Below are 12,126 nucleotides of genomic sequence, written 5' to 3'. Positions count from 1 at the left end.
TTATCTCAAATTTTCATCTAAATTAGATAAGTAGGGGGTCTTTCCAAACCACAGACCGGCAGGAGGCTAAGTCTATTTGCACTGAGACCAGTTTCCTCCTCCATAGCTTTAGCACCTTCAACGTGACTTTTTAGTAGTGAAGATCCACAAGAATTTTTTACAAGGGAAAGTTTCACAGCATGGAGTTCAAAACATTGAATACATGCTACATTATGAGGTTGTATTAACTTTATTTTTTGCAGAGTCCCTATGCAATCAGAGAGGAAAGGGAACATTATGCTTCCCTTGGTCGTCTCTCTAATACATTCTTAAAACCATAATCCTCCCTTCTCTTGGCGCTTAAACTATGGCTGGGAAGGAAGAGACCCAATCAAGTGATAAATCATGTTAAGTAGGTCCACCCACACTCACCCCCCCACCCTTGCTGAGGTAGGAGTTCTGACCTTTGTGATAAAAATCACAAGATTAAGTTATCTGAAGAGTTCAGCAGCATAATACAAGTATGAAAAATAAACAAAGAGGGAAATATTTTCTTGCAACTCCAGTAAAAAATGGCAAATTTTCCAGTTGTAATTAAGAATGTGTTGATTTTAAAACATGCTGGGGGAACATTTTCAACAGTGAATTCTTTTAGCATGTTATATTCCTTTTCTGTATTGACATTAATCATTGCTCCAATTAGAAAGGGATCATTAATTCAGTTAAATTTAATATAATTTACACTGAGAGGCCAGTGACAGTGACCTCAAAAGAATAAACAACAACATTTAACAGCTCTATTTTGTGCTGCCACAAACCAACCTGCTGATTGAATGCAATGTCACCAACAGTATTCTTATCTGTTGAGGGTAACAACCAATTGTTTGACAGAAACAAAGAACAGCTCAACAGGAAATCAACCAATTCAGGACAGATGGTCACTGATTCCAGTTTCACCCCTCCTCATCCAAAATTAGGTTTAAAAGGCATCTTCTGTTACCAAGCAACAGTCCAAAGGAAGGCACAAATTTGACAGTTATTCCTCTTCTGTGCGCACATGTGTGCATACATGTGCATGCACACATTTAAACTATTAGAACAGTACATCCTAACAAGCATTTTGTACAAAGTGTTTGCTTGTTGTTCTTTTGTTAAATGTGAAATCATATGTGTATGCCTCTGCTTGCCATTATGCCTGTTTTAGGCAAATAATACTTACATTATAAGGCAAGTAAACTACCACCAAATTCTTGAATGATGTACTATTACAGGGTTAGATAATTAACTATAGAGTTTTCAACTACTGCTTTATAATATTCCTGATAAGTGACTTCTGAGACTATTAAAATCTCTGTCAGTGGTTATGCTGTTCCCTCATTTTTAGAACCATTATTCACTTTATGAAAAAGGTCATAATGAAAGATAGCTGCTTTTAAAGACCTATGGCCTCCACCTGAAGAAAAGTGATTGTGCCTGAAAGCTTGCCTAGAACTTTTCCCCCCACAACTACTGCGTTGGTCTAACCAAAGAGCGTTGCCTGCCTATGTCCTTAGACCAACACAGCTACAACCAAAAATCCCATTTAAAGATCTACCAAATTCATAACTCTATAAAAGCAATAACTATCTTTGCAGTGAAATATAAAACAGTGTTCTCCCAAGCATCTCGTCTATATTAAATGTGTATCAATGAATATGCATCAACAATACCAATTCCAATCATCACTTGGGTTTTTGTTTTTTTGGGGTTTGTTGTTGTTTTTTTGGGGGGGGGGGGATGATTTTCATAAAAGTTTGAAACCAGTAACAGAAGAGAAGCATTTCTTATGAAGCCTGCACATTTCCTGTTTAGACTGACAGCATGGGCAAATGGCTCTTACATGTCTACAACGTGAAGAGATCCAAAAACACGGATATTTTGTAGGAGATGGGTAGGAGCAGAAAAGATATGCAAGGAGTTAGAAAAAATGATACCAATGTCACTTCCTTACTCAGCCTCAGGGAAAAAAAAGGAAGAGAGTAAGTGAATCTGTTTCAGGAAAGAATGTAGCAGGGGGAGGGGCAAAGGAGGCAGGTTTAAAAAAAAACAACAAAAAAACAACCAAAAAAAAAACAACCAACATTGCTTCTTAAATTCAGATTAGGATCAAAACAGAACAAACCAGCTTGTTTGACCTCATATCATGCAAACTGGTAATGAGAACGGACATGCAGTTAAATTTATCTGTAAAGATTTACTGCAGTAAAAGGCTTACAGTTGTGACCCACACAAAAATTAAATGGCAAAAATATATCACTGCCAACAAACTGACTAGTCACCCTTTAGAAGTGTGGACCCCTGGATTACTACTGACACATACTCAGGCTACTAAAACATATGGCCAAATAAAACACGGGGAGGGGAAGGGTTGTGACAGCATCTGGTCTGCAAATACTTTATTTACTCACTCATTAACTTCTGCTTGCCTTTGCAAACTTTGTTTCTAGCATCAGGTCTTCAGAAACAGCCTACCTTATTTTCACCACGTATTTAATATAATCATTTAACAATGAGTTAGATAGTAGCAGTGCAACAGCTTTTGGTAAACAGAGCCCTGGATACAAGCTGCTTAGCAATAGCACACAAAGAGCCTTGGACTTTAGAATCCTTTTTACTGAGAAAGAATGTCAGTCAAGACATTGGATGGGCTGTACTCTAAATACTGCAACAAGAACAAAAATTAGACAACACACACACAGAAACCTCATTCAAATTAATGGAAGTTTTGAATGTAAAGGATCAGGGCCTTAAATGCCAAATTAATTGTTCTGAATGGAACTCCAGGGGTGAAAATTAAGGACACGTATTGGCCCTTTTTGACCTCCTGAAAATTCAGTGACCAGTCAGCACAGGAACTAACCTGAGTCCAAGGTCCTGACAAAAAGGCCCAAAATAAGGAGCCTCTGCCTCAGTGATAAAAAACAACATAACAATATTACTTAGCTCTTTTATAGTAATGTATAAGAGGCCAGTATCATTTTCACCATTTCACAGATGGGAAAATTGGAGCATAGAGAAGTAAAGTGATCTTCCTATTATGACCTAGGGGCAGAGCTGGAAATTGAACCAAGATCTGCAGGTCCCAGTCCAGTGCTCTATCTATACCACAACGCCTGTCCTGACTGAAGCAAATTGGCAGTGAACAGAGATAAACTAAGGACAATATCAACATGTTTTCATAACCCTGAAATTTTTTTCTTTCCAGTTGAATAATCTTGTAACTGACACCTGTTCCTTTATAGATATTCTTTTCTCCATCATGCAAAAGTGAGTTGTTATTCAAGGGTTATTTAGGATAAATGATTGTTTACGAAAAACGTTAAAAGAAAAAAAACCATATTTTAAATGCCCTTAAACAGCCACAACAATTTTGCAAAAACATAATAAACTCTTAACAACCAAGTTAAAAGTTAGGCAAGTTAACTTGGCAATTTATTTTAGCACTTACATAAACAGTTTTAAATGTGTAACTTGATTCAGCAACAACATTCCAACTCCCTTACTGTCCTAACATGTAAGCCATAACAAAAACTAAACTACAATATTACTTGTGTATTTACTGTAGTCTTTAAACGAGGATATTTTAATGGATATCAATCTCTTAATTGTGCGGCTTATAGAAAAAGAATGGCAAACCGTAAATTAACTTTTGCAAGTCATTAAAAATAGCTATATCTAGATTCTCTCCCTTTAGTGCATCACAGAACTTCAGTTTTATATGCAGGCAACAAAAATAAGTAACTTGGTTCAAATGAAAATCCACTGTCTCTAAGCTATGAGCCTCCAGATGCATTTACATTTAAGTAACACACACTGAATATAGCTGTGCTGTCATAACACCATACACTCTCCAAACTAACATTGCTCTAAGTCCTGCCATGGAACAAAGCTGACTATACAGAACATTTAAAAAGCTGTTAGGAAAAAAAAAAGGTTTAATCACAGCTTGTTTGGTCTGTCTAGATCATGCATCACTATTAAAAAAACCCTGTGTCCTTTGCCCCAGACAAGGATATTTGCTATAATATGACCCTCTACCCTGAACTAAGACATTCTTTAGGGAAATAAACTGAACCTTTAATTGACCCAAACTGATAGTAGGCAGATTCCCCTCTTGCATGCCAAACATTATCAGCTGATGAAGTCTAGAACAGAAGAATGCGAATCACTCTGTCTGGTCTAGTCTGGTCAGATGAACTAAAAGTTACCACTTATACATACAAATAATTGTTTCACTGAAAGCATTTCAATGGTAACAGAGTTATGACCTACATGTCTATCTAAAGTGTCAAATTCAAGATCTCAAAAAGGTTTAAGAAATGAAATCATGAAAAGAGGTTAACTTCTCTTTAAATCAGCAGAGAGAGGGGAACAACAGGAGATGAAAGGGAATACTGTTCATCCTTTAAAAAAAAAATCTACTCAGTAAAAATGTAAACAACCTTTATTTGTGAACAGTACAGAAAGGATTTTATTTATAGCTGAGATTCAGCCATTAATAACCAACAACTAGTGTAGCCCTACCAGTGAAAACCCTAACCGTAGACATAAATCAAGCTGTTTATAATCACTAAGAAGTACAGGTATTGTTTTCAACAGCAGTTAAAAAACGTGTGCAATCTCTCCTCTTAGTTTCATAGTTTCATAGTTTCTAGGGTTGGAAGGGACCTGAGCAGATCATCTAGTCCGACCCCCTGCCATGGCAGGAAAGAATACTGGGGTCAAATGACCCCAGCAAGATGTGCATCTAACCTCCTCTTAAACACCCCCAGGGTAGGAGCCTGCACCACTTCTCTTGGAAGCTGGTTCCAGACCCTAGCCACCCTGACCGTGAAGTAGCGCCTCCTGATATCTAACCTAAACCTACCCTCTGCCAGCTTGTGCCCGTTTTTCCTGGTCACTCCTAGCGGTGCTCAGGGGAACAGTGACTCCCCCAATGCCTGCTGATCCCCCCTGACTAGTTTATAACAGGCCACTAGATCCCCGCTCAGCCTTCTCTTTTGGAGGCTGAACAGCTTCAGGTCCCGTAGCCTCTCCTCATAGGGCCTGCCCTGTTGTCCCCTGATCATACGAGTGGCCCTCCTCTGGACTCTATCCATGCTGTCCACATCCCTCTTGAAGTGTGGTGCCCAGAACTGGACGCAGTACTCCAGCTGTGGCCTGACCAGTGCCACATAGAGGGGGAGGATCACCTCTTTGGACCTGCTCGAGATGCATCTGTGGATGCATGACAAGGTGCGGTTGGCCTTCCTGACTGCCTCTCCACACTGCCGGCCCATGTTCATCTTGGAGTCAATGATGACCCCCAGATCCTTTTCCGCCTCCGTGCTGACAAGAGGGGAGTTCCCTAACCTGTAGGTATGGTGCCGGTTGTTCCTCCTGAGGTGCATCACCTTGCACTTGTCTGTGTTGAAACCCATCCTATTCTCGTCCGCCCACCCTTGTAACCTGTCTAGGTCTGATTGTAGCCTGTTGCATCCTTCCAGTGTGCCCACATCCCCCCACATCTTAGTGTCATCAGCAAATTTGAACAGGGTGCTTTTTACCCCCTCGTCCAAATCACTGATGAAGATGTTGAACAGTGCGGGCCCAAGGACTGAGCCCTGCGGAACCCCACTGCCCACGTCCTTCCAGGTTGAGAAGGACCCATCCACTACCACCCTCTGGGTGCAGCCCACCAGCCAGTTGGCGACCCATTTGACTGTGTGGGTGTCTACACCACAGCCCCCCAGTTTCTTAATGAGAATGGGGTGAGAGACGGTGTCAAAAGCCTTCCAGAAGTCCAGGAAGACTATGTCCACTGCTACCCCTGCATCTAATGATCTGGTGATCTGATTGTAAAAGGCCACCAGGTTGGTCTGACAGGACCTGCCACTGATGAACCCGTGTTGGTTGCCCCTAAGCATGCAGTCCCCTGCTGGATGTGTGCCAGCATTATTTTCTTGAACAGCTTGCCTAGGCTCGAGGTAAGACTGCTCACAGCCCATATGTGGCTGCCAGTGCCTGCCGAGGACAGCCCAGCGCCGGCTGCAAGGGCTGCAGCAGGGAGCACTGGCCACAGGGTGGGCAAGGGGCTGCTTTTCCTTGCACTCAGCACCAGTCTGTCCTCTACCAGCGAGCACAGGGTCAGGGCTGCACACTGCCCCCAGCCTGTACCGCAGGGATGGGGGGCATTGGGAGTGAGCGGGTGCATGGGGCCTACACCAGTGCCCTGGGGCCAGTGCCAGTGGGGCCCAGAGCATGGCAGCAGGAGTACAGGGGTCATGGCCGGCAGGGGCTCTATGGAACGGAGCCAGCTCCCTCCTCCCTGCTGGTGCAGCCCAGCCCAGCCCAGCTCCACAGACCCCTGCCAGCCTCCACCCTACTCTGGGCCCCACTGGTGCTAGCCCTGAGACATTGGTCCCAAGATGGTGACCAGGGGGTGAGGCACCTGTCAACGGGCGGGACTACCCATGTGGCCCTCGACAGCTTGCCAAAACTGGGTAAGCGGCCCTCCACCCAAAATGATTGCCCACCCCTATTCTTAATCTTGGTACTTTGGGGTGCTGTGAGATCATTTTTAAGAGTGCTGGTGGGCAAGCACCTACCTAAGAGTCACAAAATAAACCCAGAGATTTCAAAGTAGCCAAACATTCAACAACCTGAAGTGGCCTTTCTGAGTTTTTTGCATCACAGAAATTGCTCTAGTAATTTTCTGTAGTCAAAAAACAAACAAACAAGCAAAAGCCAAGAGCTGGCATTTTCTGAAAAGTGTCTAGAGTCTAAACGGGGGGTCCCTGGAGTCCAACAAGTTTCAACCACTGTTCTAGAGATGAATTTCTGGTCTCTCCTCTCTAACTGGATACCTTACTACATTGTGCAGATGATCACTTACTTATCTGAAGCAGAGAAAGTATGCCACACAGAATCTATACCTGTTTTCACACCAAGAGATTAAAAAAACCCCATTTATGTCAATATTTGCCCATTTTCTTTCCTCATGTGCAGTACCTAAAATATTTAATTATAATACCCATTTTAAACCTCACTCATGTTTAGATACTGCATCAAAATAATTAAGTAGCCACTAATATTATGTCTTGTATGTTACACAAAATGACAAGGAACAAGTATGTCAAATCATTGAATTATAAAATACTAGGGCTGGTAGGGACCTCAGGTGATCATCTAATCCACGGATGTCAAACATATGGCCCTTGGAGGCATACAATTTGGCTGTAAGTTGCTGAACTGGCCCCAGCACTGCCCACTCCATGTGATACATAGGCTGAATCCAGCACAACACATACTGCAGGAGGACAGTTTAGGGCACCACATGTAGCCCATGTCCTAGAGCCCCACTGCTGTGTGCAGCACCAAATCCAGCCTGGGCGCTACAGGCAGTACACACCCCGTGTCAGCCCAATGACCATGCAGTTAGCACATGCTGTAAATGTCACATGAGGCTGGACCACCCACATGCACTGCACATGGCACAGGAGACTACCATGAGGCATGTTGTGCATGAGGCGCTCCACCAGACCCAGAGCCAGTGCACAGAGCTGGTTAGTGGAGCATTGCATAGAGTGCGCACCCCATGCCAATCCCCTGTGCCACGTGTAGTGTGAGTGGCTGGTCCAGGCCCGTGCACTCCATGCTGAACCGGCCAGTCCCAGGGCTCACAGCTCCCCCAAGGTGTCACAAAATGTGTGCTGCCCAGCACTGCATGAAAGACAGGGGGTCGTAGGCATGGGCTGTATGCAGCACCCTGGACAGACCTCTATGTTGCCTGTAGTGACAGGTGCAGCCCATGCACTGAGGACAGCGCACACCAAAACAGCCCCAGGAGTGGGGCAGCACCTGAACAGGACCTGGCACTGCAGTTGTTTTACAGGATGTCATTCCTGGTCCAACCTTCAGACTGGCTCAGGTATGTTCATCTGTCCTGTGGGGCCAGATGAGTTTGACACTCCTAGCCTCCCTGCTTGAGGCTACATCATTAATTAAAGCATCCCAGCCAAATGTCTACCCAACGATCGAGATTTCAGCAACCAATCTAGGCAATTTTCTCCAGTATTTATGTTCACAGTTAAAAAGTTCTTCCTAATTTCCAACCTAAATTTCTCTTGTTGAAATTTCAGATTGGCTACTTGAGTCCTATCCCCTGAAGGCACAGAAGAGACTATCATTATCTTCTTTGTAAATGATTTTTATGATTGGAAGTCTCATCAAATCACCCCTCAAGACTTCTCATCTCCACACCAAAAAATCCCACTTCTTCTAACCTTTCTTTGGACATCATGTCTACTAGACCTCTAATTATTTTTGTTGTTCTGCACTTGACTTCCTTCCAATTTGTCTACTTCTTTCTTGAGCTGCAGTGCCCCAAACTGGACATAATGCTCTAATCAAGTGCTGGATGGGATAAAACATTACTTCCCTTGGCTTGCAAGTGATACCTCTGTTAGTACATATCAACACACTATGGGGGGGTTGTTTTGTTTTGTTTCTCTCAAAAATAGCACACTTTTGACTCATGTTCAGTTTATGGTCTACTGAAGTGATTTTCAACAAAGGTGCCGAAGCACCTTAAGGTGCCACAAGATTCTTTCAGTGGACAATGAATGTACATGAATGAACTCCAGAGCTTATTTATCTGGAGATTACTGTTGCCAGGTGTCCTGTCTGCACACGTGCTCAGGACTGCAGCATGTTGAGATGGTTCAGAGCAGCCCCAGATGTTAAGGGGTCCAGGGAAATCAACCCAGGGCTGCTTCCCTAGCAAAATGTGCTGCAGAGGGGCTGGCTGGGGCATGAGGGTACCTCAATGCAGAGCTAGCTGGCAGGCAGGCCCTGCACTGAAGCGCCCTCATGTCCCAACCAGCTGGGGCAATGTCCACACGTGCGCTGCTGTGGAATAAAAAAAAACTCTGCGTCAGGATAGAATTTGTAAAGTACTTCCAAGTATTTACAAGTACTATCCTGTGCAGAGTTAATTAATTTGCTCTGGCCTAATAGGGACGCACATGTAGACACATGATGTTTGCTGCACAGACAACTAGTTTACTGTGTAGTAAATGTCTCATGTAGACACACCCAAGGACATGCAACATTAGTACAATCAGATGTGCAAAAATGATTCACAAGATAAACCCAGAGATTTCAAATAGGAATCTATAGTGTTACAAGCCCTGACCTGTTTTGAACCAAGTTCTTGGCAACAAAAGAATTGTTGCATCATTTTTCTGCAGTCAAAACATAAGCGAAAACTAAGAGCTGACAGTTTCCAAGCACTGCCTTAAGTCTAATAAGCAGGGATCTGGGTTTTCCATTTCCCATGGAAAAACAGAAAAAAAAACCTCTCCCTTTTTCCATGGGAAAAGGAAAACCCAGATCCCTGCTTATTAGACTTAAGGCAGTGCTTGGAAAACGGTTTTCAAAAAGGGTGCTGAAACATCTTAAGATGCCAAAAGATCTTTTCAGTGTGCAATTAGTGGATTTGCCCTTTTAACTGGAAAAAAAATGCAAATTTCTCATTTTAATGGAGAAACATACAGATTTTCCAATTTTACAAAGAGCCCTCCACAGGCTGTCAGAGTTCCAGACTGCAAGGGGCTGGGGGTGCCATGTGCATATGCACACATACACGTGCACGTGGCTGCCAGGCAGCCTGGCAAGCATCTCCTATAGGTAAGTCTTGCACTGGGGAGGATGGGGAGATTGTGGCCCCCATACAGAGGGAGGGAGGGAGTTGGGTAGAGCTAGGACTGCTGCCCCGCTGGGTGGTGCATGGAGCTTGGGGCCAGAACGCATGGCCACAGGACTCTGGCGGGGAGGATGGAGCCAAGGGAGGCTCATTTGGGGGAGGGGGAGGGGCTGGCTCCCCGCTGCTGTGCATGCTCCTGGGGAGGACTGGCGGGGGAGGAGGGGGCACGTGCCATTCATGGCCCAGCGGGCTAGACCTGGCACAGCGGGACAGAGCCTGGCCAGGCAGGGAAGCTCCTTCCTGTTCCGAGTACCACCCCACCCTGGTGAACTGCCCCCTGCCCACCTGAGAGCAGTGCAGAGTTGTGCTCCTTGATGCTGCTTGGCAGGCAGGGGGTGTCTCGCCATGGCAGCGCAGGGCTTGCAGTGGTAAGGAGCTTCCCCGCCTGGCCCCACTCTACCCTGCTGTGCCAGATCCTGCCCACTGGGCTGCAAAGACCCTGGGGGGAGGACAGGAGGGTAGGGAGCCCCAAGCCCACAGTGGGCAGCCCATATCCGCCCCCCACCCCTGATGAGCTCTGCTCTGACTATGCTGCCTGTCAGGGAAGGGGATCCAGGCTCTGCACTCCACTCCACTGCAGCAGCCAACGCCTCCCACAGGCTGCAGCTCGGGCTTGGGCACTGCTGTGGGGGGCAGGTGGCTGCAGACCCAGGTCCCTGGGCCCACAGCCCTGGCAGCTGAAGCCCTCTCCAGCAGGGCTGGGTGGGGAGTGAGAGGTCTGGACCTGTATCCTGGTGAATGAAGGGGGAAGGGGGAGCTCTGCTTTCCCATGATAAAAACCTAAAATCAAATACCAATATTTATGTGTACTTAGAATTTATTTTATTATATTGATTGAGACACTGGTATGCTTCCAAATGGCTTGAACATTGTAACTATATCAATAAAACACTGTGTTTGATCAGTACTAGAGATGCACTGATACATTGGTCCAATATCAAATTGGTACCAGTAGAAAGAAAATTTGCTGTATCGGATATCGTCCCAATGGGGCTAATAATTTGGCTAATAAATGCCTGTGCTGCACCCCAATGGCAATGTGTAGGAGATGCGTGGGGGTGCACCCCCCCCCGTTTGCTGACTGGTTGCTGGGGGGACACATCCCCCTCCCCACGACTAAGGTGGCACCAGTTGCCCATGCTGTGCCTAACCGCAGTGCAGCACGGAGCAGAGCTGGCAGCATGGAGAGCTGCCTCCAGCTGGTAAAACTGGAGGGGGAGGGAGGAGGGAAGGGGTGTGAGGGGGCACATCAGTGCCTCCTGAGGTGAGGGAGGGAGGGGGCAGGGGCAGGCACTGCCCAGGAGGGAGGAAGCAGGGGTGCGGGATGGAGGTGCGGCTCATGGTGGGGGGAGCAGGCTCCTGCTGCTTGCACCCGGGGGGGGGGCTGGACTCAGAGCAGATGCCAGCGGCGCTGAGAGAAGCCACCCCAAGTTTCACTGCAGCTCCGCTCCCAGGCCCATGCTGCCAGATGCAGCCCGGCTCCATGTCCCGCCTCCACCAACGTGCTGGGAAGAACCAAGGTGATGCTGGGCAGCTGGCAGCAGCGGTGGAACTAGGAGCGAAGCTGCAGCAAAATCTGGGATGGCTGCAGCCCCTTCCCAGAGCCACTGGTACCCAATCCAAGACCAGCCCCGTGCAGCCCCAGCTCCAGCCCGCCTGCCCCACACAGATCTAGGGCACCCCCCCCACCCTCCTGGAGTGCAAGCAGCAGCAGGAGCTGTCCCCCCCACCACAAGCTACGCCTCTGTCCTACGCCCATGCCCCATCTGGGCAGCGCCTGCCCCGCTCCCTCCCACCCTCACCATGGGGGGGCATTGATCTGCCCCCCCACACCCTTTCACTCCCCTAATATATAGTGGTGTTTTATTTTAATCACAGATTTGGGGGGGGGGGAGGCTAATTAGATAATATGAGCTTTTTCAACAGATCCCAGAAAACCAGGATCCTTGCTAATAAGGTTCAAAAACACTGGTTTACCGTAAACCCCAGACCCTCTTCTGCAGTACTGCAACCTAGACAATCGTTCCCCAGTCTGTATTTCTGCATTTGATTGGTTATTTTTAAGTGTAGTACTTTCTACTTGTCCTTGACTTTCATCTGATTTTTCTCAGCATATTTCTCCAAAGTACCAAGATGATTTTGAATTTTATCCGATACCTTACACAGCTTGGTATCATCTGAAAAAGAAACTACTTTAATATATTTTGGTATGCTGTTGGTCAGCATTAATGGTTTCACTTTTTAAACCCATCTTCTCAACAGAAGTTACCAAGTTGAATTCAAGCTCAAGTTCACCACCATGTGACAGTTCAATCAACTCTTTGGTTTTTTGCCCTTTTTTTTTTTTTTTGTTAAGAAGATAA

The 12,126-nt window shown here is 45.9% G+C and overlaps 1 protein-coding gene across 13 annotated transcripts in view; it reads right to left on the bottom strand.

Annotated features, from left to right (window-relative positions):
- GREB1L (GREB1 like retinoic acid receptor coactivator) overlaps window positions 1–12,126 on the bottom strand; it is a 245,122-nt gene that overhangs the window by 224,573 nt on the left and 8,423 nt on the right. The window lies entirely within an intron of this gene.

The sequence above is a fragment of the Crocodylus siamensis genome, chromosome 3 (genome assembly GCF_052110815.1).
Source record: "Crocodylus siamensis isolate JL-2025a chromosome 3, ASM5211081v1, whole genome shotgun sequence".
Classification (NCBI taxonomy): Eukaryota; Metazoa; Chordata; order Crocodylia; family Crocodylidae; genus Crocodylus; species Crocodylus siamensis.
The sequence above is the reverse complement of the archived record's forward strand: the minus strand, read 5'-3'. Positions and strand labels throughout refer to the sequence as shown.